This window comes from Scylla paramamosain, chromosome 12, assembly GCF_035594125.1.
Source record: "Scylla paramamosain isolate STU-SP2022 chromosome 12, ASM3559412v1, whole genome shotgun sequence".
In the NCBI taxonomy this organism is placed as follows: Eukaryota; Metazoa; Arthropoda; class Malacostraca; order Decapoda; family Portunidae; genus Scylla; species Scylla paramamosain.
Genome location: NC_087162.1, coordinates 4,140,755 through 4,166,753, shown reverse-complemented (window position 1 = coordinate 4,166,753; position 25,999 = coordinate 4,140,755). Strand labels below are relative to the sequence as shown.

The window sequence follows — 25,999 nt, the reverse complement described above, 5'->3', positions numbered from 1 at the left end:
CATTTGTGTTCCCAAACTCCCTTCACGCAGCAGCGCCTCCAGATATTCTAAGGCCCTAAGCGATGCAAGGAGTTCCCACATGCATATGCTTACGTAGGAACAAGACTAAAAAAGAGAGTAACGAAAAAAACTTATTCCCTGGCTATTCCAAGAAGGATTTAGGTCCCTAAGAGCAAGAGCCTCAGTTTAACGGAGTTCCCGGTCCGTTGGGTCTCTGGGCCTCTGACTTAATTATCACGTCCGCCACACAGTTGTTCATCTGGAAGACACTAATTAAGGAGAGCTAATTACAGGTTGATACAGACGGCAGCCTCTCGAGAACGGTGTGTTTGGACAGAAAATGTACAGTCCGGCACACGATCACGGCTACCGAAAGGCAACGGGCAGGACAGGTGTTGTGAGGAAGGACAGGTGTTGTGAGGAAGGACAGGTGTTGTGAGGAAGGACAGGTGTTGTGAGGAAGGACAGGTGTTGTGAGGAGGGACAAGTGTTGTGAGGAAGGACAGGTGTTGTGGGGAAGGACAGGTGTTGTGGGGAAGGACAGGTATTGTGGGAGGGACAGGTATTGTGGGAGAAACAGGTATTGTGGGAGGGACAGGTGTTGTGGGGAAGGACAGGTGTAGTGGGGAAGGACAGGTGTAGTGGGGAAGGACAGGTGTTGCGGGGAAGGACAGGTGTTGTGGGCGAGACAGGTGTTGTGGGAAGGCACAGGTGATAAGGACGAGTGTCAAAGGAAAAGACATTCTTTTTATTGTGGAGCAGTACAAATGTTATAAAAGAAAACAAAACCGATGAATAAGGGCTGGGAAAAAAGACATTTGAGCCGAAGAACAATGACAAAAAATTAGTGAAAAGTGTGATCAGTGAAGTGACTCGTTGTTATGTAATATACACATCCATTCTGCAGCAAAGAAATATGATACGGACGAAAAAAAAAAGAAGAGCAAATATAAACTCCACTCAAAATTTATAAAAAGAAAACAAATACACCAACAGAAAAGTCAGATAAAAAGCAAACACAAAAATAAGGTAAACACAGTGATAAGCACCACAATGACAGCTTCCCCTACAACTTACCTTGCCATATTTTGAAACTGTTATAAAGTACTGTACTCAGCAAAACTCCACGTACAACAAACAATAACAGCATCGATGAAATCCGTGAATGAAAGCCCGCGCACACACACACACACACACACGATAGAAAACAATTTATTATAGAACACAAAAACAACAATGTATAAAGAGAAATGATGAAATGAGAGAGAGAAAGGGGAAGGGGAGAGGCGAGAGGGGGTCAGGATAGAGAAGCGGGAAGGGGATTTAAAAGGGCACGGTGAGAATGACTGAGGAGTAAAAACAACACAAGGGAAAAGTCAGCCCGTTAATGGAATTCATTGGAAGTAAGAAAAAAACATACATTCCTCTATGTACCACCCTCCCTCTTCCCCTCCCTCTGTGGTCCCCCTCTTCCTCCTCCCTCTCTTCCTTTCCCTCCTACCCTCTCCCCTCCCTTCCACACAGGTAAGCCTCACAATGAGAGTGACTCTGGCTCGGGGCGACACACGAGAGGGACTAATGAGCTTTGATCAGTATTCAGAGTTTGCAAATTGTAACTTTTTTCCCTGTCCGAGTCTCTCTCTCTCTCTCTCTCTCTCTCTCTCTCTCTCTCTCTCTCTCTCTCTCTCTCTCTCTCTCTCTCTCTCTCTCTCTCTCTCTTCCCGCAAGTGTTGAGTAGAAGCAGAGAGGAAGAGGGGAAGGCTGTGAGGAGTTTTGATTGGGTTGCTTTGCAGTGGGAAGCGGGAGAGGAAAAAGAAAGGGATGGGTGAGAGAGAAGGACAAAGGCGAGGATGAGGATGAAGAGGAGGACGAGGAGGAGGAAGAGGACAAAGAGGAAGAGGAGGAGGGAAAGTGTGCAGCCTCTACCCATGTGACTAGAAGCTGCAGACTTGGAATAATTCAGCCTCGACCAACGTAAAATGAAAACTGGAAGAGTTGTCCAATAGGTTTAATCAAATATGCTTAGGCAGGTTAGGCAGACGTAACGCACAGGCCGAGACGAGACGATGTCCAGTGCGGCCGTCCAATTTCGCTGCAGGAACCAAAAAATACACATAAAAAGATACAAACTCATTGCTATACCTCCCTTCCCCCCCCCATCCTTAATCCATTTATCCCTACAAAATGGCCACTCCCTCTCTCACTCCCGCACTCAAACCTATACCCCTCAAAAAGAAAATTACAATTCACAACGAGATTTGTTAATAAAAAGCAGCGTATATAAAGCGGTTAAAATATTATACCTGTTTCCTACTGCTGAACCGTAGCGAGGGCTGAGGAGGGGAGGGGAGGGGTGAGAAAGAATGGGAGGCTGAGTATTGGAAAAGAGAAGGGTTATAGAGGAAGAGAATGGGCGAAGAGGAAAGAAAGGCTGGAAAAAGAGGAGGGAAATGTAAATGAATGGAAAGTGATAGAAGATTAAAATAATGAGAGAAAATTGGTGAAAGGCGAGACGATAGAGGAAGTGAATAAGAGAATGCAAGAGCAGAGGATGGCAGAGAGGAAAAAATAGAGAGTATGGAAAATAAAAGAAGAAAAATAATGAAGGGAAATTGGAGAAAAATAGAAAAATCTAGAGAAAAGACAAGGAAAAGGTTAAAGGGGAAAAAATGGAGAAGTATGAAAGAAAGGAGAATGGGGAAGAGAGAAATTATTAAGAGGTAAAGGAGGAGGTGAACGAAAAAAGAAGAAAAATGAAGATGGAGAACATGATAATGATTAAACAGAAAAATTTAATCAGGAAGAAAGAGAGGGAAAGAACATAGAGAAAGGCAAAATAAGGATGTGGATGTGAAGAGAGAGAGAGAGAGAGAGAGAGAGAGAGAGAGAGAGAGAGAGAGAGAGAGAGAGAGAGAGAGAGAGAGAGAGAGAGAGAGAGAGAGAGAGAGAGGGGGGGAGGAGAAAAGGTAATATATATATATATATATATATATATATATATATATATATATATATATATATATATATATATATATATATATATATATATATATATGGAGAATTACAGATGAGAAAAAGGAATAAAAATGTGAGACAGAATACAGAAAGGAAAATGAAGAAGACAAAGAAGAAAAGAGGTGGAACGGATGAAAAACTAGATAAAAAAAAACGAAAGAATGGAAGGCGTAGAAGAAAGAAAGGGAAATAAAAAGAACGAGGAAGAGTAGGGGTGAAGAAGAAGAAAAAACTACAAATGGAGAATGACGGGAAGGGGAAGGGGAGGAAAGGACGGAGGGACAGACGGAGGATGAGCACTATCGAATGAAAAGGTTAGCGTTATGTGGGGAGAGGAGACGCGTGGGAAGACTACCGATTCAAGCCTACCTGCGCCAATACACATGTTTCCCGCCCACCTGAGCGATTAGTTAACGGCACGCGGCAAGGAAGGCAGCCAGGTGTTTACACGTGACCAAGGCTGCTGGTGCTGAAGCGCAGATGGTGTTACGCAAGGTGAGGGTTGGTTTATTTCAGGTGACAGTTTCCCAGGTTCACACGTGGGCGTGGCAATGGTAAATGAGTAAATGAATAAGATAAACACAGTATTTCAAACAATAACATTGGAGAAACGAGTATTGTAATTAAATCAATTAATTGAATAAACATGAATTTTCACACAAGAAAAGCAGAGAAACAAAGACGAAGAGTCAGTGGATGAATTAATATACTAATTAATAAGCACCTTTCACACTGGAAAAAAAAAAAAAGACAAATAATCAAATAAACACACAAAAAAAAATATTGAATTAACAACAAAATAACAAAGGGTACGAAACAAAATAAACACAACAAAATAGATAATGAAATGCTCTTACACACGACACTCTTCACTTAGAACATCCCAACATTATTGTCGCTGTGAAACACTAAATGTCCCACAAACGCAAGACAGCTGCTTCTGTTTACCTAATACCGATCACTCATCCTCGCCATAAATTTAACTTATTTACTCAACGTACGTGGCTTTGACGCGCACCAACACGATATTTGGTGGAAAGCGAAACCAGCAACCCAGTTCAAAAGTTACCTCTGTGTGTGTGTGTGTGTGTGTGTGTGTGTGTGTGTGTGTGTGTGTGTGTGTGTGTGTGTGTGTACCAGAGAGAGAGAGAGAGAGAGAGAGAGAGAGAGAGAGAGAGAGAGAGAGAGAATTTAATTTGGTATGGACTATCAGAATGACGAATCTGCCATTTCTTTTTATTTATTTGTGAAATATTAAAGAATCAAATGGATTTATATATCGGCGTGTGTGTGTGTGTGTGTGTGTGTGTGTGTGTGTGTGTGTGTGTGTGTGTGTGTGTGTGTGTGTATTAGGTACAGTAATGTAGTAAAGAGGTCACCTTAGTGTCACATTCTCTCTCCCTCTCTCTCTCTCTCTCTCTCTCTCTCTCTCTCTCTCTCTCGGTGTGTGTCATCTTCCCTACATCTTTTTCCTCTCCCTTTTCTCTTCCTCCTCCCTCCTCTTCCAATTCTACATTTCCTGTCACACCGAGAATGACAAGGCAACACTTTTTTCCCCTTTTTTTCCTTCACTTTCTAATCACTTATCGATTTTTGGACATGACCGAAGAGAACTCCCCCTCCTCCTCCTCCTCCTGCTCCTCCTCCTCCTCAAATGCAACGTTGTGTGTGAAGTCTCTCCAGATGAGCTGTGTTTTTTTTAAGTGTCTGGAGAGAGGATAGAAGTTAAGGATTCCGTGGAGACGACGAAGGATGCTGAAGGATACTGGCGGAAGGAGGGAAGGTGGGAGTAGGTAAGGATGGAGGTGGAAGGGAGTGGATGGAGGTAAAGAAGGAGGAGGTAAAGAAAGGAAGAAAGGTAAGGCTTTAATAAGGAAGGAAAATAAGAAACAGTGTAGATAATGTTGAAAGAGAGAGAGAGAGAGAGAGAGAGAGAGAGAGAGAGAGAGAGAGAGAGAGAGAGAGAGAGAGAGAGAGAGAGAGAGAGAGAGAGAGAGAGAGATATGCGGGCAAGGTTCCGGGTTTCGAGTCAGTAAAGTAATAAGAATGTCAGACTGGGAAAATAAGAATCGTGTTTTCCATGTTCTTTTTCGATATTCTTGTTTTTGTCACCTAACATTCTGAGAGAGAGAGAGAGAGAGAGAGAGAGAGAGAGAGAGAGAGAGAGAGAGAGAGAGAGACATATACTTCAACCCTCCCTTCCTTAAACCCTTCCTTTTCTTTTTTTTTTTTTCTTTTTTGAAGGCATTATTATTATTATTATTATTATTATTATTATTATTATTATTATTATTATTAATTTACTTATTTATTTTATTTTTTATTTTATTTATTTACTTATTTATTTATTTTATTTATCTAATTTATTTATTTATTTATTTTATTTATTTTTTTTTTTTGCAGGCAAGGCGACCCATCCTCCAGCCCACTGTGTCACTCGCTCATCAAGAACAAGGCACGAACGGGCACAACTGTTGCTCCCTTGTCTTCCGCTGAGCATTGTGGGAGTACCAGACGATGCCAGACACGACAAGCATACACCCAAATCTACATCTCCCATTGGCTCGTATCGTAAAACGCTTTGCTGTCTCATTACGACTATTTTCAGAGATTACAGAGATGACTAGCTGAGTTTTCAAGAGCGTTTCCTTTATTAATAATGTAGAAATCTTGTTGACCTGTCACTAGAACAGTAAAAAACATCCTTAAAAACATGTACATCTTCAACGAGAGCCTTTTAAATATGCGTTTCTCCTGTAAATCATGTAGACATCTTGATAACCTTAAACATGCTTATCTTCAACAAGAGCCTTTTAAATAAGTGTTTCTCCTGTTAATAATGTAGACAGACATCTTATTAACCTGTCACTAGAACGGTAGGAAAAACATCCTTAAAAATCTGTGTCATTTCAGCTAGAGACTTCTGAACGTATTCGTGGTGTTGCGCAGAAGTGTTTCAGAATATGGTCCAAACACCAATCATCACGCTCCCTCGCAGGACTGCAAAACACGAATTCCAGTCAATATGTATACAAGAGAAGGGAAAGGAGGAGAGAGGAGCTTTGGAAAGGTTTTGAGGTAAAGACGTGGTTTATTCCCGCAGCGCTTGCTTGAAAATTGGTGAGAAATGCTACGGGAAATATGGTGAGGAGTGGCAACCCAATTTTCCCGCCAGTTTTATGGTCATGGTCGTGGGTTGCGTGTGTATTTTTCACTCTCTGGGAGAAAATAAATAATTCTAAATTGTCCTCTTGGTTTCACGCCATTCTCAAAATTACCCTCATATATTATCAAGGCTCGGATAGTTATTTTTCCTTTACTACTAAATTTTAGCAGCTATCTTAGAGACTACGCAGTGATGTGTGTGTGTGTGTGTGTGTGTGTGTGTGTGTGTGTGTGTGTGTGTGTGTGTGTAGCGGCAAAGATGAGTGCAGGAAACCATTGATCATATATTATCCTCTCTCTCTCTCTCTGGCCATCGTCTTCATTTCTTCCGTCTACTCTCTCTCTCTCTCTCTCTCTCTCTCTCTCTCTCTCTCTCTCTCTCTGGCCATCTTCTTCATTTCTTCCGTCTAATAAGTTTCGCAAGAATTATGATCTCAACACATTTGCTTCGTTCAAACACTTCCTTCGTCCCCTGCCAGCCAGCCTCAACCCCTGTCAGTCTGCCTTCTTGCTTCCCTGCCACCCTGTTTGCTCCCTTGCCAGCTTTACTTATTGCTCCCTTACCAGACTGTCTCCTCATTCCCCTGCTAACCTCTCTTTCCATCCCCTTCCAGCTTGTCTTAATGCCCCTGCCACACTGCTTTCCCTCTCCCTCGTCAACCAGTTTATCATGACCTTGCCTTCGTCTTTATTACTTTACCTCCTTGCCACACTATCAACCTACCTGCTCTTGTTTTTCCTGTCAGCATGTCTCCTTTCCCACTACTCCTCTATTAACTTTCCTCATCAACCCCCTGCCAGGCTGCCTCCTCGCCCCTTTCTCCCCATGTCAGCCCACGCATCGCCAGCCCACGCTCACTGCACACACGCAAAGCCACCGCTCTCGTTTCTCAAGCTGGAGTCATCTTACTTAAATCCTCCACCTCCTCTCTAAAAATAGTTAATGTCCCTTGCTCATATTCGCCTCCACCTCTATATCTCTCCTCACACTTCGTCTTCCCTCTGCCATCCCTCCCGCCTTGAAGCCTTAACGCAGCCGCCCACACTCAGCCAGCCAAGGTCATAGGCGGCTTTGGCTAGAGGACATGCGGCTGACTGAGCGTGCAAATGATGTGGGAAGTGAAAATCTAGCGCTTGTAAATGTAATTGTTATGATTGTGATGAAATTGTGTTGCTAATATAATTATTTCTTGCTGTAAAGGTGAGTTTACGAATTAAATTTAATGAACTACGTATTACTAGCAAAAAGCTTACGTAATTTTAACACACAAGCGCGCGCACACACACACGCACACACACAGGCAAACATCACCTTCACCTTTACGCCTCAATAATACCCAGCCTTTTATGTTCACGCCTACCTACCACCTCCCTCCCAACACACACATACACACACACATACATGACATACAGATGCGTGCCTTCCCACTCTCGCACTTTCCCAGGCGCCTCAAATCTCTTCCCACGGCCTATCGCGCAGCTCCTCCCTCTCCTCCCTCTTCCTCCCCCTGCCAACATCCCCAAGCCTCTCCCAAACCCCCAAACACCTCTCAACGTAACAATTTCCCCGCCACACTGGTCCGGAAAATGACCTGGACCGTAGCACCCGTCACTCCTGTATTCGTTTTTCCCCTCCTCTTTCCCTCTCCCTCCGTCTCTTTCCCTCTTCACTCTCCACTCTCTCTCACTCCATCAGTTCCTTCCTCCCACCCGTCATTTAGTTCAGCAACGCCTTGCTTCTTCACTTTCTTCCATATTTCTCCTTCCTCTCTCTCTCTCTCTCTCTCTCTCTCTCTCTCTCTCTCTCTCTCTCTCTCTCTCTCTCTCTCTCTCGTTACATTTTCTTCGTTCCTTTCTTTCTTATTTTTCTTCTTCCTGTGTCATGTTCTCATTTCATTTCCTTTTTTTATTTTCTCTTTTTTTTTCCAGCATAGCGTTCTGATTTATTTCTTCGTACTGTCGCTTCTTATATAACTTGTGCTGGATGGGAAACAGGGCAAGTAAATATTGGGCACACCGATCAATGTATGGATATAATAAAGGTACTTTTTTTTTTTTTTTACATATGGGATTGAAAGATGACATAACTTGAGCCTGTTGACCCTTTTAATATTTGATGTTAAGTGAATCAACGAGCGTCCATGCTTTCATCGTAATGGTGCTAATTAAATATGTAGACCTGTTTGACATTATGGAAGCCTATTCATCCTTTGAGACGAAACAAAAATTCACACTCACACACACACAGGCATGAACAGTGACAATAGACAGGCGCTCTCTCTCTCTCTCTCTCTCTCTCTCTCTCTCTCTCTCTCTCTCTCTCTCTCTCTCTCTCTCTCTCTCTCACGGTACACTGCCAAAGCACCAAAAAGGCAACGAAAAACGGGAGCACAACACAACAAAACAAAACAAGAAAAAAGAGAAAACCATGACGTAACTAAACCTTTGTCCCAAACTCTGAGTGACCTCGCCTGGTAGGTCACCCAGAACCTTCCCTGAGCCTCCCTCTTCCCCTCACTCCCTCCTTCCCTCCCCCACCCACTCAACTGTTTGAAGAGATACCGACAGTTTCAAGTTTTTTTTTTTTTTCGTTCTCTTTTCCACCTTTTTTCCTTTTGTTTACACGAGAGTACATACCTCGCGTGAAGGGGCGTAAGCAGAGGGAAAATACCACTAATATATTGGGTTTAAAGAAGAGTGACACGCGGAATTTGAAAAGATGCTGCAATACGAGGGAATTTTGCAGAGCGACTGAATCGGTGACATTCTTGTGCATACGAGGGTAATTGTAAATTTGTGACTGTGTTGTCTGTTTGTTATTTACATAGAGAGAGAGAGAGAGAGAGAGAGAGAGAGAGAGAGAGAGAGAGAGAGAGAGAGAGAGAGAGAGAGAGAGAGAGAGATTCACCGTAACCCGTACTGTCTTCGCATCACACTGCTCGGCAAACAAAAGCAAATCGCATCAGTCCACAAAGTTTCCAAGATAATTGCGGTGACGTTCTTGTGTGTCTGTTACATAAATACTACATACACAAAGCTTTGTTCTTATGGGGAGAGAGAGAGAGAGAGAGAGAGAGAGAGAGAGAGAGAGAGAGAGAGAGAGAGAGAGAGAGAGAGAGAGAGAGAGAGAGAGAGAGAGAGAGAGAGAGAGAGACTCAGACATAACTGGAGGGCATGTCTGGCACTCCTGTGACATTTAATGAAAAGCTGGAAATATTTATATTCAGGAAAAGGAGGGAAAATCGATAACACTCTATATAAATGTTTTCTACACGCATGCGCGCACTCATTCACCATTCTCATATCTAATTATAACTCATATGAAAGAAATTTATGCTATAATAATCCAAGAAGTTTTAATACATCCATTGCTTCAAGAATAATATTTTTACATCAAGGCCTTACTTACGCAGCAGTAATATCGATATGAAATCCACGACCAGGATCTCTCCCCTTCAGCATCAATAATTTCCGTCTGCCCCAGAGCTCTAAAGTCACCCACGCGACTCCCCATCATGGCCAACATATCTATATGATTCCTCTCCACACTCATCTTACCTGGCGTCATATGACCTCCTTGCTGCACTACCAACATGCAGTTAGTATCTATATCTCACCTAATCAAACTAAATTAAATGGGTTTCAAGCACCAACCCAAGAATACGCTGCACCAAGGTTATGATTATGTTTATGTACGAGTAGGTGGATGGGCTACAGCTTGATTGAAAAAAAAAAAAATATATATATATATATATATATATATATATATATATATATATATATATATATATATATATATATATATATATATATATATATAAATTGGTATATTGTTGAATATGAAGCTTAAGTTTTTTTTTTTAATGATCTATAGGTAAAATTGTAAATGAAGTTACAACTGTGGCACTGTTACTGAAGAAATTCATAGAGTTGTCAGTCTGGAGGTTAGGCAGAATAATTACATTATCGGAAATGAAGGTGTAAAGGATGCTGAAATATGGTTTCTTGTTCGTTAACTATGCCTATGTCTGAGTGTTACCGAGGCGTTGCTGTTCGCAGAAGGCATGGCTCGCCAGAGTTCAGTGACACGGGAGCAAAGGAGAAGGAGTCCTCAGATTTTGAGAAAGAAAAGTTTAGTTCAAGAGAAAATTGGAAAAACTGGGAACAGGAAGTCACATCACAACCATGCATAAATAATTTTATGCATGGTTGAATTTTATTTCATTTCAGATAGAAGCTAAAGTGACTATTTACTGAAGAATGTGAGTGACATGATATACGTAGTTACATATAACATATTTCCCATGTAATTTCTTAATAAAGTTAAGTAATAAATACTATACAGTTACATGTGTTCCAATGAAAATGTTTCTTGTACAAGATTTTTCTATATGGTTATTCTCCTATCCATCCCAACACACAGAATCCCACAAATTCCCTTCAGGTCAGTCACTCCATCCTCTCCTTTCTACCTCTCCTACCCCACATTTTCACCGTCACCCCCCTTCCTACCTTACTCCTCTCCCTCTCTCCTCTCCCCGCTCCACGCCTCAACCCAGTTTCTACTCCATCCCACGCCCGGAACTCCCTGTCTGTTCATAGGTGCGGGAATTAAGGGTCTCAGGCCTACAGAAAAATAGAGTTATGGTTAACGGCAATCAAATCATCTCAAAATCTGGGGCATGTATCCATTCGCGCACTAATCTAGTTTGGGCAGGGTCACACACACACACACACACACACACACACACACACACACACACACACACACACACACACACACACACACACACACACACACACACGGTGGGTCAATATCCTTTACATTTACTTCAAACTATCTCCTAGTACATAGATAGATATAGATCGATGAATAGACAGATTAATAAACAGATAGTCAAGCTCAGTCCAGTCCATATTTTTATCTCATAAAAAGTATATCAACACTTTCTACATAATTAAAATCATGAAAGAATTAAAATATATAACATCTCTTTAACGCGATGTTGGCTCATGGTTTTGTACAAATAAAATTCTTGATTTTATGGCAGTGATATCATTAGCTAAAACATTCTTAAAATCATAAGTATTAAAAATAGCTTGTTCAGTGTCCAGTACAATAAAAGATCTATGTAACATGTAGCAACAAACCTTATTAATAAACATGCATGATTTTGTTAATTGTCTAAATATCATCAATCCACTGTCTTTGCACGCCACTATGGTTTCTTTTATAATAATGCATGTTAATATTTTTTTTAATTCCTTTATGATAACCAACAGCGAACTGTTTCAGTGGTACATATGACTTTTTATTATGAAACCATGATTCAGCACCGTAAAAATTCAAGCATTAACTACTAAACAACGTTAAAAACAAATCTGAACTGGTATTACTAAATTTCCTCAAAATACAGTTAAAATCATTATAAAACTTATTTCTTCATCTTATAATATCTCTTTTATTATAAAGATTACAGTCTAGTATATAAACCAGATATGCATGTTCACGAATTACATTTGATGTTTCATTTCCCAAATATATAATTCTATTTATTTCATAATGACGATTTTTTAAATATCATGCATGCAGATTTTTCAATATTAACAGACAAATCCAACGTCTTAACTTCACTGACAACAGTATTTACCAACCTTTGGAGTACACCACCAGCGGGCGACAGCACCACCACATGATCCGCATAAGTGATCACATTACTCATATGTACGCCCAGCCTACATCCAATCTTCTGAGAAGATACCTCATTTAACATATCACCCATATATACAGAAAATAACAATGGTGACAACAGACCTTGTCGAACTCCATTCTTCATTGTCCATTCACTTGAGACTCAGTTTTTAAACGTGTCAATGTTTTGATTTCTGTAAAAAATTAAATAGAATATTTACAATATAATAAGGCACACTTTTTTTTTCCAGAGCTAATTAACCAGTTTAAAAATATCCATTTTTTCGAACGCTTTTGTCAAGTCCAGAAAGCTTCCATACACACTTAATCTTTCATTTATATGTCTTAACACAGTTTCTTAAGTACCAGGCAAGTAGTAGCAGTAAAATAGTTTCCTCTAAAACCATGCTGCCTATCACTCAACTCAATAAACTCTAATTTTCTTTTGCAAATAATATTTAAATACCTTTAATAACATCGGCGACAAAATAATGGATCTATAATTATTAATACAGTAATTGTCTTTATATTTATCTTTTAACAATGGCATCATAATTAATTTTCTTTGGTAATATACCATGTAAGATACAAGCTGAGAATAAACTAGCAAAAGACTTTAACAAATTATCTGTACAGTATTTAAACAGATTTGAACAGATTGATAGATATAGATAGATAGATAGGTAAATAGACAAATAGATAGAGATAGATACATACTCGTACATACATACATATAAACATACACACACAGAAAGATATGGACACACATAGATGTAGAAAAGTGTTTATTGACAACAACAACAACAACAACAACAACCACAACCACAACCACACACACACACACACACACACACACACACACACACACACACACACACACAATGTTCTCGGTAGTAATCAGAATCCAGCCCGTTCACTATCTCTACACGGAATCTTTCTCGTAACGCAGTAGTGGAAGTAAGTGCTTAAGTGGGAAAAATTATACACACAAACAAAGCACTGCAACCTTGGCCTCTGCCGCTGCGCAACGTGAAACAAGCTTGAAAGAGAGAGAGAGAGAGAGAGAGAGAGAGAGAGAGAGAGAGAGAGAGAGAGAGAGAGAGAGAGAGAGAGAGAGAGAGAGAGAAACCTCTGATGTAAACACGGAAGACTTATACACCCAAACATTTTCCATTATTTTTACGTGTTGTTTAATTTCTACAAAAGGAAATTAACTTCAGATCTCTGTTCTAACTAAATGCTTTTCTATTAGCTATGAACAAACAAAGCAATATTATGACATACATCTCAAGACGGAAGCAATACCACACGTTCCAACAACACTCATGGGACATTACACCACCTTCCTCATAATTTTCCTCATCACACGTATCATTACCAGACTAATTATCCTCAAATTTGTAAAACATTTCTAACTGGAACTGAGTAAGAAAATTCGGACCATGTGTAACTGCAATTAAAGCCGGTAATTTTAACCTTCCTGTTCTCTCATCAGTTCTATTTTCAGGGATTCATCGGACATCATAATATCTCTATTTCAATTTCACTCACAATCGGACTTGCTATTGTGAAATTCGTAATGTCACTTCACGCTACAACTGTGTGAGGAGACTCGAGCCGTGTGTGTCTGTGAGCAGGCGAAGGACAGTAATCTAAGCCTCCTTGTTCTTTCATCAGGACTATTTTGAAACGCTGTAAGGATTCATGGGACATTATAATACCTCCCTTTTAATTTCATTCTCTATCGGACTATATATTATGAAACTTACTGGAATTGTGTGTAGGCAAATTCAAACTTACTGGAATTGTGTGTAGGCAAATTCAGTGTGTGTGTGTGTGTGTGTGTGTGTGTGTGTGTGTGTGTGTGTGTGTGTGTGTGTGTGTGTGTATGCAATCAAGGTAACCCGCATTCTTAAACCCTTTGTTCTTTCATCAGGATAATCTTCAAAGGCCGCAGAGATAATAAGTCCGCTTCCTGTGAGTGTTTCCTTTCACTGATCCACTTAACTATCAATGTTTCCTCCCACTGATCATGCAGAACTACTTATCTATCACTGAAATCACAAAAATCACACTTGAAAATCCAAATAACATCCATTAGAAGCAAATTGGTCATCACTGTGACTCGATCGTGTTAAAAGTGGTTGAGATGAAAGCAAGATACTTTTAGAAATATAATCCTAAGTTTCACCATCACATGCTCGCCTTCCTTTGTCCTCCGCCCCTCACAGCCACTGGGTTCACAAGTAAGAGCCTTGCCGCGAAGTATCAAATGTAGGAAACTCATAAGTATAATAATTTCTGTGCCGTATGTATAATGAATTAACTGCAGCTCCCGAAGATTAACGAGAGAGATGGAGAGAGAGAGAGAGAGAGAGAGAGAGAGAGAGAGAGAGAGAGAGAGAGAGAGAGAGAGAGAGAGAGAGAGAGAGAGAGAGAGAGAAAGAGAGAGGGAGAGAGAGAGAGGGAGAGAGAGAGAGAGAGAGAGTCGCATTTATTTTTTTTAGATGAGCAAAATATTTCAATGTGATTAATAACTAGGAATATTTCCATCGTAAAATAAAAACAATGCGCAATTCATCAGTTAAACGCAACCATTAACTGACAAATAAAAAATAGAAGAAAAAAACACGCAATAGTTCCCACGTGTATGAAGAAAGGATAACAGCATAAAGATAAAACCCAGGTCACAGCAACAAGAGGGAAAGGACAAAAGCAAAATAAGACAAACATATATAAGAAAAGTACTGACTGATTGATTGATTGACTTAGTGAATGAGAGATCGACCGAGTGAATGAATGAATGATTGATTGATTGACTGACTGATTGACGAAGTGAGTGACTGAGTGAGTGAGCGACTGACTGACTGACTAACTAATTAATCGATTTATCCAGTGAACCACAAAAGTCAGGCTACATCGTTGGCTGCAAAAAAGCAGCAAACTATTAAACGGGAAATGAAAATGGACTGTAGAGTTGAAATCCCATGAACAAAATTATTAATATTAAAGTCATATAAAATGGTAATAAGAAAGGGCAATATCAAATGCTTCATCATAAGGCGCTCTTTGAAGAGAAAAGATGCAGGTGGTGGTGGTGGTGGTGGTGGTGGTGGTGGTGGTGGGTGTGTGTGCATCTCAGTAAATTGAATACCGTACATACAATGCAAGCTACACGACAACTCCACGATATTACGAGGACCAAGAAAAATTAACTAAATAAAATATAAGTAACAACAACAACTACTACTACAACTACAACAACAACAACAACAATCTACTGTGCCATGCAAGTTAGGCGAGACTTATTCAAGTAGACAAGAAAAGAATATTTGGGAAGTGTGGACACAGGTGGGAGGAGCGGGTTTGGGAAGTGACGCCAGACGTGACGGTGCATCGGGGCACAAGGCCAAGACGAACTGTTTCGTGTTGAAGTTTCAGTTTGAGACACATCAAAGAACTTCACCCTGAGAGTCAGCCGGAACACGATACACGAGAGAGAGAGAGAGAGAGAGAGAGAGAGAGAGAGAGAGAGAGAGAGAGAGAGAGAGAGAGAGAGAGAGAGAGAGAGAGAGAGAGAGAGAGAGAGAGAGAGAGAGAGAGAGAGAGAGAGAGAGAGAGAGATTCTTTGGTAGTTCTGCAGTCCTAGTCATTTTAAAGTTTTAACTCCTAATGGTACTATCTTGTCTGAGGAACCCAAGGCAGTCTTATTTTTACTGAGAAAAAATAGATAAATAAAATACAGGCAGTAAAAAGCTTCAAATAAACATTCGATCAACTCCTTTATTGTTAGTTATACCTTTCAAAATTGTGATCTAAACTTGCACAAGCCCAGAAGAGGCCATACCAGTCAGAAAGGTAAAAGTTATTGTCACCCACACAGACCTATGTTGAAAGTTCAGTAATGTTCTTCGACGTAACATAATTATGTGTCTAAGGCTCCATTATCATTAATAAAGGAGTTTTTTTCAAGTAAAGTTAACTTCTTCCGTGAGTTTAATTTGACGCTAATCACGGACATGTACATAATTCCCTCTCGTCCTTCACAGAACTGTGGAAGAAGCAGCTGTTATTATTACAGAAAGAAAAAAGTTAACAAAAAGTGCAAAAGTTTTTCGTAATAGATGGATCGTCAGCGCACAAAAGTGAGTAATGCGAACCAATAAATACGCTGCAGTGCTTCGACGTGATGGAATTGCGGTGTGGGAGAGGAACTATTACGAAAGGAAAAATAAAGTACATTTTTATAACAAAGCATATCCACAAAATTAATGTTGCTGAAAGAACAAAGGCATTTTTATAATAAAATTAGCATAATCCATGGAATAACAAGTGGTGAACGAGTAAAGCATTTTCATGATGAATTTAGCATCTTTAGTGACCATAACGGAATAAAACAGACCTGTATACACTAAAGAGGTTTGACATAACGGAACTGTAGAGGGGACCTGCTGTTAATGAAAAGATTAAAACTTTTTTTTTCTCTCATGATGATAAATTTAGCATCTTCACCGAGTAAAACGTGCTTTTTGACCCATGAAAAATTGTTTACAGTGCTTTCACGCAACAGAATTCACGGGAGAGAACAATGATCACTGAAAAAGCAGAATTTTTTTTTTTTTTTTGAGTGCAATAGTTAAAAATACTTTGATGGATATTTTCACATAAAAGGTTCGTGTTGAGAGGACGGCACACACACACACACACACACACACACATACACACACACACACACACACACAATCATGCCGGGCTGGGTTGGGCTTATCTTCCTCTGCTGGGCCTTTGACCTCGTGCCGTGTTATTCAGAGGGCCTCGTCACCAAGCTGGGTTGCACCAGTGACTTCCCTATGCATCCATTGACTAGCTCATCCAGGAAGGGAAACAGCGCCACTAAGTTTGCAGAGTGTTACCTGTTAGTGTTGCCCCAGCCAGGTATGCCGCCCACTCAGCTCGGCAGGTAAATGGGACGCCGCCAGCACTAATCACTTTCAAACCTTCTTCCACAGACAGGTGAGTGAGGTGAAAACAGCAAAATTACAAAATTCAATGAAGCCAAGCCTCCATATTAAAAGGGCGTTCAGGACCATTGATAGTGAAAAATGGAAGATTAGTTCTATGGAAGTTCAGAGAAAAAAGTTACGTCTCCTCATGAATGCCAAGTTTTGAAAATATGAAGGTTAGAGCCAGTGTAGTGAGGTGAAATAACGAAACTTTGTACAGTGTTCTCATAATAGATGCATCCGTGACAATCGATAGACGCATCCGTGACAATCGATAGAAAAAAAAAAGATAAAAAACAAAGGATTTATGTAGTAGCCTCTCTTCCAGCCAGACTTATAATGCAGCGGGGATTAACAAGAAGAACACCTGCTGCTTGGTTTTAATATCCAGACAAGAGGACTTTTGCTGCACGCCCTCAGCTCAGTGTTGTCTGGAGGCGAGTCTCCACGCCAAGAGTTGTTATGTGACCAAAGTTTCAAGATAATACTGCCACAAATCCTCTCCCCTTCCTCCTCTTCCTCCTCCTCCTCCTCCTCCTCCTCCTCTTCCTCCTCCTCCTCCTCCTCCTTCTTCTTCTTCTCCTTCTCCTCCTTTTCTGACCCCCTCCTGAAACTCTTCCTATTCTTCCATCCTTCCTCCACCTCCATCTATATCTTTCATCTGTTGAAGATCACACTGTTGCCACACTTCACCGTACCTCTTTCACCACCACAATACACCGCTTCACCACTAAACTGCCACTACCACCACACCACCATAATACCACCACCACCATTAACCATAACCACCACAATGGGAGTTCTCTCTCTCTCTCTCTCTCTCTCTCTCTCTCTCTCTCTCTCTCTCTCTCTCTCTCTCTCTCTCTCTCTCTCTCTCTCTCTCTCTCTCTCTCTCTCCGTCACCATCACGGCTTTAACCCTTTTAACCCAAAGCACTGGCATGTATGTGTACGTAAACCCAAAGTTAAAACAGGAACAAAAAAAATAAAAAATCGTCCCCCACTCACTTTTGTTTGTTAAAATTAATGAAAAACATAAAAAAAAGACAAGAAAAACCACAGCATCCGTATTTGAATCCAAACTACGCGTAGCACTTTGTTCTTCACACGTTAATTAAAATCCACCGAAATGATGGAGAGAGAGAGAGAGAGAGAGAGAGAGAGAGGGGGGGGGTGGAGAGGGGGGTGGAAACAGTACCATCCCGTTTTCTTTTTCACAGTTGCCGCAAATGCTCGCCACAATTTCCCCCTCCCTCCTCGTCGTTCACTGCGCATCGGACACAGCGCAGACATCACCCACTACGTCTCATTAACTGACTAATAAACCTACAACAAGCACGATAAAATGGCGGACGTGTTGTTTGCTGTTGTTGTTTTTGTTGTTGTTGTTAGTACCGTCATCATTAATAGCACCAGCACCAGCAGCAGTAGTAATGGTGGTGGTAGTGGTGATGGTGTGATGGTGATGGTAGTGGTAGTGGTAGTAGTAGTAGTAGTAGTAGCAGTAGTAGTAGTAGCAGTAGTAGTAGATCATCCCTACTACATTACTACTTCTACTACTAATACTACTACTACATTACTACTACTACTACTACTACTACTACTACTACTAGTTAGTGAAAAACTATGAAACATCAACGAAAAAGCAACGGAAAAAAACCAAGTCCCCTGAAAAATACATGATGGAAAAATAAGAAATAAAAAGACAACCAACCAAAAGAAAGCCTTATGACATACAAGTAACATGAAGCAAGTGACCTTTACTTTTAGATAATCTTATTGGTATCTAAAGCCACTAAACTTGCAACGAGAGTTCTTAATAATTATTGAAGCCACTTAATCATCAAGAAAGTTTGTTAGTTTATCGTTAGTGGCTAAGGTGACGGTGACGTTGTTATGGGGCTGGAAAGGGGGGGGAGAGAGAGAGAGAGAGAGAGGAGAGAGAGAGAGAGGAGAGAGAGAGAGAGAGAGAGAGAGAGAGAGAGAGGAGAGAGAGAGAGAGAGAGAGAGAGTATACTGTGGGACCTTCATATTTTCAATATTATTCTCATTATTATTATTATTAATTATCATTATTATTAATGTTGATGTTATTGTTGATGTTGTTGTTGGTTGTTGTTGTTCCTATTATAATTATTAATATACTGATAATTATGGAGTGATTTTGATATATTACAGTATTTTTATTAAAAGTCTTCTCTCGGCTCAATGAGATATTACTTTATATAATGAATGAATAATATATTTTTATTGGTATTACGGTTAATAGTTCATCTATATACATTAATGTGTATATCTATCTATCGCTCCTATCCCTCCTCAGAATCCCCCAAAGCGGAGGTGTCTCTGGCGTTTTGCCTCTACTAATTGGGGTGGACCTGAAGAAGTATTATGCTGATTTTCCATGGAATGACTACTTCTTCCGTGTCAGAGACCCGTCTCTGTGTGCTGAGTGTATAACAGAGGTCATAGTGTCTGGCATGGAGGCGTATATTGTTCACTCTTTCTCTTGCCATAAACCTTCTAAACCTTGGTTTAACACAGCCTGTTCTTGTGCTATACATGATAGAGAGGTGGCCCATGAAAAGTACTTCAGCCTTCCATCACCTGAATATCATGTTCTTTATATTTCTGCCTGGAATCATGCCAAGTTTCCAACCACCCAAAAACTCCTTCATTAATAGTGTCAAAATCTTTCAAAAATCTAACTCCCCTTTGGCACGTAGCCAAAAACATCTCCAATTACTTTGCTTCTTCATCTTTTCTTCCTTCATTTCAACTCATCTATCCCCAAAGCTGAACTCTTCTCCCAAACTTTTGCTAAAAATTCCACCTTGGATGATTCAGGGATTGTTCCTCCCTCTCATCCACCCACCGACTACTTCATGCTACCCATTAAGATCCTTCGCAGTGATGTTTCCCATGCCCTCGCTGGCCTTAACCCTTATGGCTCTGATGGGGATCCCTCCTATTGTTCTACGAAACTGTGCCTCCGTGCTTGCACCTTGCCTAGTCAAACTCTTCCAACTGTTTATCAACATCTACCTTTCCTTCTTGCTGGAGGTTTGCCTACATTCACCCTGATCCTAAAACAGTGTGACCGCCGGTAATCCCTCAAATTACCGTTCTATAGCTTTGATTTCCTGCATCTCTAAAGTTTTTTAATCTATCCTCAACAAGAAGATTCTTAAGCATCCAACATATCACAGTCTTCTATCTGAACACCAGTATGGATTTCGTCAAGGACGTTCTACTGGTGATCTTCTGACTTTCCTTACTGAGTCTTGGTCATCCTCTTTTAGGGATTTTGGTGAAACTTCCGTTGTTGCCTTAAACATATCAAAAGCTTTTGATAGAATCTGGAACAAAGTTTTGACTTCCAAATTATCCCCATACGGCTTCATTCCTTCTCTTTAAACGTCATCTCAATTTTTTTTCTATACTTTTTCATATTTTTTTCATACTTTTTTGCCCTTGGCCAGTGACCTTCTTGCATCAAAATTATAAAAAAAATAGCAACTGTCACTGAAGAATCCGTACTAACCTGCTCGCTCTTCTTAAGACAGACTTTACAACATAACATCGGCTGTCTGCACTGCCTACGCCACTGAACGCAGAGCTGAGACACCACGACCACCACCATCACCACCATCATTAGCTCCCCTCATGCATACTTCATTGACACTCACAGACACTCCGATAAACAGTAGAACTCTATTTTTGTTTTGCTTTGTTTGTTTGTTTGTTTTTTCATCCTTGCTATGCAACTTTAAATGTTTCACTTGAGGAGTATCAAGACATCTGTAAAACTAAATTGATTACTTTCTTTTCACTATTCAATAATTCACATTTTGGGAGCTGCAACCCGAGCAGTTCTCTCTCTCTCTCTCTCTCTCTCTCTCTCTCTCTCTCTCTCTCTCCTCTCTCTCTCTCTCTCTCTCTCTCTCTCTCCCTCTCTCTCTCTCTCTCTCTCTCTCTCTCTCCTTGTGATCAGCCATTCTCCTGTACAAAAAGAAAAAAAAAGTTAGAGCTCACCTGTACAGTATCGCGGTTTTCCTCTCCTTATATACTCTGTTCCACACACACACACACACACACACACACACACACCACCATCACCAGTCCACCAGCAAACAAAATTCACGTTTTCCAGCTTTGATGGAGGAAACACGCGAGTCAGGATGAGGATGCACGAGTTACCTGTGAGTGGGATAACCTACACACCTGGGGCGGCCTGCACAGGTGAGCCGGAAGGGGTAAGGGGAGGGCAAAGGGCGGGGGAGAAGTAAGGAAAAATGGAGAGACGGTAATGAGGTCAGTGATGCGGTGTGTGTGTGTGTGTGTGTGTGTGTGGTGTGTGTGTGTGTGTGTGTGTGTGTGTGTGTGTGTGTGGTGTGTGTGTGTGTGTGTGTACGTCATGTAAATTTAATGTTCTCTCACGGCTGGAAAGGACTGCGTGGTTGGCAGAGAAGAAAGACAGGAAGGAGGAGGAGGAGGAGGAGGAGGAGGAGGAGGAGAAAATCACATGCTTTAAAACTCGGAAATCTTCGCAGATGACGCAAATACACCACCACCTACAGGACATGACATGCACTCTCTCATCACAACACTAGATGTTGAACTTGTATGGGTGTCTACTTGTTTATTAATAAGTTGTCATTAAATAAAGAAAAAAAGCAAATATCTTACATTTTCTGGAAAAATATATATTGGTAACACACATGCTGAAATACAAAGAACCAAATAAGTTAAATATCTAGGAGCAATCATAGATGACAAGCTAACTGGAAAGACCCTATCACCTACATCAGTAATAAACTCTAAATCCTTAGGAATAATACATAAAACTAGATATATGTTCATCTATAACATTTCACTGATTAAATACTACACCTTGTTTTACATTTATCTGCAATACTGTAATGGTGTCTGTGGAACGGTCACAGGTATTTCCAAGAGCACCTTGTATCTGATACACAAAAAAAATTCATAAGAGCATTAATTAATGATCACTTTTACGAACATACATCTCCTTTATACAGAAACTTAAAAATCCTCAAAATTCCCGACATATGTAAGCAGGAATTACTCAAATTAATACATGACAATTGTACAGATATAACATAATTCAGCTGCACACCGCACGTCAAACACACAATAGGGACGCCAGGAACAGACACAATCTCATACCGTTATTTCCACACACACAGTTGCAGGGAAGACTCATCACTTATTAAGGATGCCTCTTATTCACTACCTTTCCTGAGAATTAAAGAAACCTCCAAAACATAGATACATTCAAAATACAGGCAAAGCATTACTTACTAAGTCAATAGTAAGTGCTTATATTTACTGAGATATATTTTAACTTTTGTATATTTATAAGTAACCATGTAGTACTCATAAATGAGTACCATATGAGTAAGAACAACTTATATTCTACAGTGTATGACATGAATGTGTGCAAGTATTTACTGTGGATCTGGCAAGCTTTTTTTTTTATTTTGGTGTGTGTGTGTGTGTGTGTGTGTGTGTGTGTGTGTGTGTGTGTGTGTGTGTGTTGATTATGTAGGCATGTATGCAGTACTATGTATGTATGCTCCATTTGCAACGGAGGGAAAACTGTCTATGTACGTACTCATATATTTCTGTTTATGTATTATATATTGAATTATACTAAGACCAGTGGAAAAAAAATCCAAATATATCTTGAGGGCCAGTAAGTAAGTAAGATCCATTAACGGACCCATCCAAGAAGAATATACCTATATTAGAGAGAGAGAGAGAGAGAGAGAGAGAGAGAGAGAGAGAGAGAGAGAGAGAGAGAGAGGGAGAGAGAGAGAGAGAGAGAGACGACAGAGAGACAGAAACAAACAGACAGACGATAGAGAGACAAACAACCAACTACACAAACATACAAAAACAAACTAACAAAGAAAACAGACAAAAAAGAAAAGAACAGACACTACTCACAAAAAAAAAAAGAAAAAAAAAAAGAAAAGAGGAAGGGGCACTGAAAAGAATAGAAAAAATAAAGGAGAAAAACGAAGGGAAGGAAGTAGAGATGATGGTGGTGAAGGTGGGGGAAGGAGACAGTTGGGAGAGAAAGGATGGATGGGTGGATGGGGTGAGTGGGTGAGGTGGAGGTGGAGGGTGGGGGGAGTGTGGAAGGGTGCATGGCGGGATATCAACAGGCCACCATGTTGTGTTGCTGTTATTATTCACACAACAGCAGTCTTAGGGCGTCAGTAGGCAGAAGTTCATCCTGTCCTTCTCCCTCTTTACACCTCCACCCACTCTCTCTCTCTCTCTCTCTCTCTCTCTCTCTCTCTCTCTCTCTCTCTCTCTCTCTCTCTCTCTCTCTCTCTCTCTCTCTCTCTCTCTCTCTCTTTCACTTCACTGTCTGCCTCTTCCGCCGTTGTCGTGTTAAGAAGAAACTGAATAAATAAAATAGGGATAATAATAGTAATAATAATAAGAATAAGAACAAGAAGAACAAGAACAAGACGACGAAAAGAGGAAGAAGAAGAGGAGGGGAATGAGGAGGAAGAAGAGGACAAGAAAGAAAAGGATGAGGAGGCAGGTGGAAGGAAATGAAGAAAATTAAAAAAGAATTGTTGATCTTCCATTGTCGTCGCCATAATAATAATAATAATAATAATAATAATAATAATAACAATAATAATAGTTGGCATTATCCTTTGCAATTCTCTCTAATCCTCGCTTTTCCCCCCTAAAATTTTGCCTCGCTCGCCAGTTGTTAATCTCTCATATATAAAACTATTTCTCTCTTCGGTCGCTGTTTTCTTAATTCACGCTTTCTTTAATATGCAACTGCGCCTTGCTTAACTTTTAATCCCTCTCTCTCTCTCTCTCTCTCTCTCTCTCTCTCTCTCTCTCTCTCTCTCTCTCTCTCTCTCTCTCTCTCTCTCTCTCTCTCTTTCTAAAAGTCTCAAGTGTTCCGTATCATGTCAGGTCACGTGCCCTGATCGTGCTTTTTTTCTTTTTTTTTTTTTAACTGTTGATAAAATTAATATCTGAGTATCAGGTCAAGAGGAGAGAGAGAGAGAGAGAGAGAGAGAGAGGAGAGAGAGGAGAGGAGAGAGAGAGAGAGAGAGAGGAGGAGGAGAGAGAGAGAGGAGGAGAGAGAGAGAGGAATCCTCATACACACACACGAATAGATAGATGATTGTAAAGACAGACATACAGACAGACATACAAACAAACAAACAGACACATACATACATAATACATACATAGATACATAGAAACCGATAGACGGACAGATAGAGACAAAGGGACAGACAAACAACGACCATTAACATTTAATGTATACAGGCCGATAAATATTCATAGACAGACAGACAGACAGACAGGCAGACAGACAGGCAGACAGACAGGCAGACCTCTCATCTTTACTTGAGAAAAAGAAAGGGAAACAGAGAGAGAAAGAAATATATATATAAAAAAAACTCATTTGCCTCTCAACAAAGCATTTTTGGTCTATCTTACCACAACTTTCTCTCTCTCTCTCTCTCTCTCTCTCTCTCTCTCTCTCTCTCTCTCTCCTCTCTCTCTCTCTCTTCTCTTCTCTCCTCTCTCTCTCTCCTACATTCATTTACGACACTGACGATTCCTTGACATCCTTCTCTTTTCCTTCCCTTTTCTCTTCCTCGTTCCTTCCCCATCTTCTTTCCACACACATTTTCACATTTCGGTTACCATTCCTCCTCCCATATTCTTCCTATCTTCATGTCACTGATCCCTTCTCCTATCTCACCACATTCTTCCATATTCCTCTCCCCTTTCCCTCGTATTCGTTTATCACATCCTTTCTCTGCATTCCTTCCATTCCCTTACTCACTCAAACACCATTTTCATCCCCTCTTTCCCTCTCCCTACCTGCCGCTTTTTTTCTCTCCTGCGTCTCCCCACAGCGCCCTTGCTTCCCTCTTCTATATCTGCGTGTGAAAACCTTGTCGTGTCTGCATCCGTGAATAATTCCAATTACCTATGAGCTGGGAGACGCGAGAGGGAGGCGGGCGAGGAGGAATCACTTAGCAAAGGTGAATGTTGGGTAAAGGTGGACGCAAGATTAAAAGAAATTTTTACCCATTGCTCTTTAACATATGTGGGAAAGGGACGAGGAGGAGGAGGAGGCGAAGTGGAGAAGAGGAGGAAGAGGAGGACAATATCACAAGAATAAATTGTGAGAACACGAAGTACGATTCTAATAACAGAAAAGGAGAACAAAGACCACTATCATCAACAACAACAGCAACAACAACAACGATATATAGATAACAAAACAAAAACAAACAATGTCACACCTGTTATGTACGGTCTCAATTTTGTCTACCACTGATAAGAAGTTGAACTAAAGAAGTTGAACTAACCGCCCACCAACACCACCACCACCATCACGTCGACAAGAGAAGTCAAGATAGGCCGAAATTGATAAGAACGATATAACTTGACTCCTACGCCTCAAACTTTTACTTGTGTGTGTGTGTGTGTGTGTGTGTGTGTGTGTGTGTGTGTGTGTGTGTGTGGACGTAGGCGTGGACGTGACATTTTTTTTTTTTCTCTCTCCTTGTTTTCCACCTGCACAAGGTACCACACCTCCAGACACACACACACACACACACACACACACACACACACACCTACAGAGTCATTCACCTCCCACATTCACACACACGCACCTTGACCTGAATATCGCGGGTAAGAAAACTCTCTCTCTCTCTCTCGTCACTCACCATTCTTAGCTGAAATACCTATCCTTTCAAATACATCTTTTCTTCCTTCTTTCTTCCTTCCTCCTTTCTACATCTGTTCTTGCATTCATTCCTTGTTTATTCACTCTTCTCTTTCAATCTCCTTCCCTCTTTTTTTTCCTTCCTTCTTTCCTTCCTTCCTTCTTTCTCTCTTTCCTTGCCAAGAGCTCTCCTTATATTAAATTCAGTTCACATATATGATGAGGAAGTAGTGAGAGCCGTCCAGAATCTACGTGTGTGTGTGTGTGTGTGTGTGTGTGTGTGTGTGTGTGTGTGTGTGAAGAAGAATACTTTAACGGTCAAATAGTATAGTTGCAATACAATTTCAATATTTGCTTTACAAACTCA

At 40.5% G+C, this 25,999-nt stretch overlaps 1 long non-coding RNA gene across 5 annotated transcripts in view; it reads right to left on the bottom strand.

Moving 5' to 3' along the window:
• LOC135105550 (uncharacterized) overlaps window positions 1–25,999 on the bottom strand; it is a 51,669-nt gene that overhangs the window by 5,031 nt on the left and 20,639 nt on the right. For 4 of the 5 annotated variants that reach the window (XR_010270900.1, XR_010270901.1, XR_010270903.1 and 1 more), the window contains exon 2: window positions 11,996–12,066. The exons of the other annotated variant lie outside the window; for it this stretch is intronic. This is a non-coding gene — a long non-coding RNA (uncharacterized LOC135105550). The remainder of the gene's footprint in view (window positions 1–11,995; window positions 12,067–25,999) is intronic. 5 annotated transcript variants of the gene reach the window in all.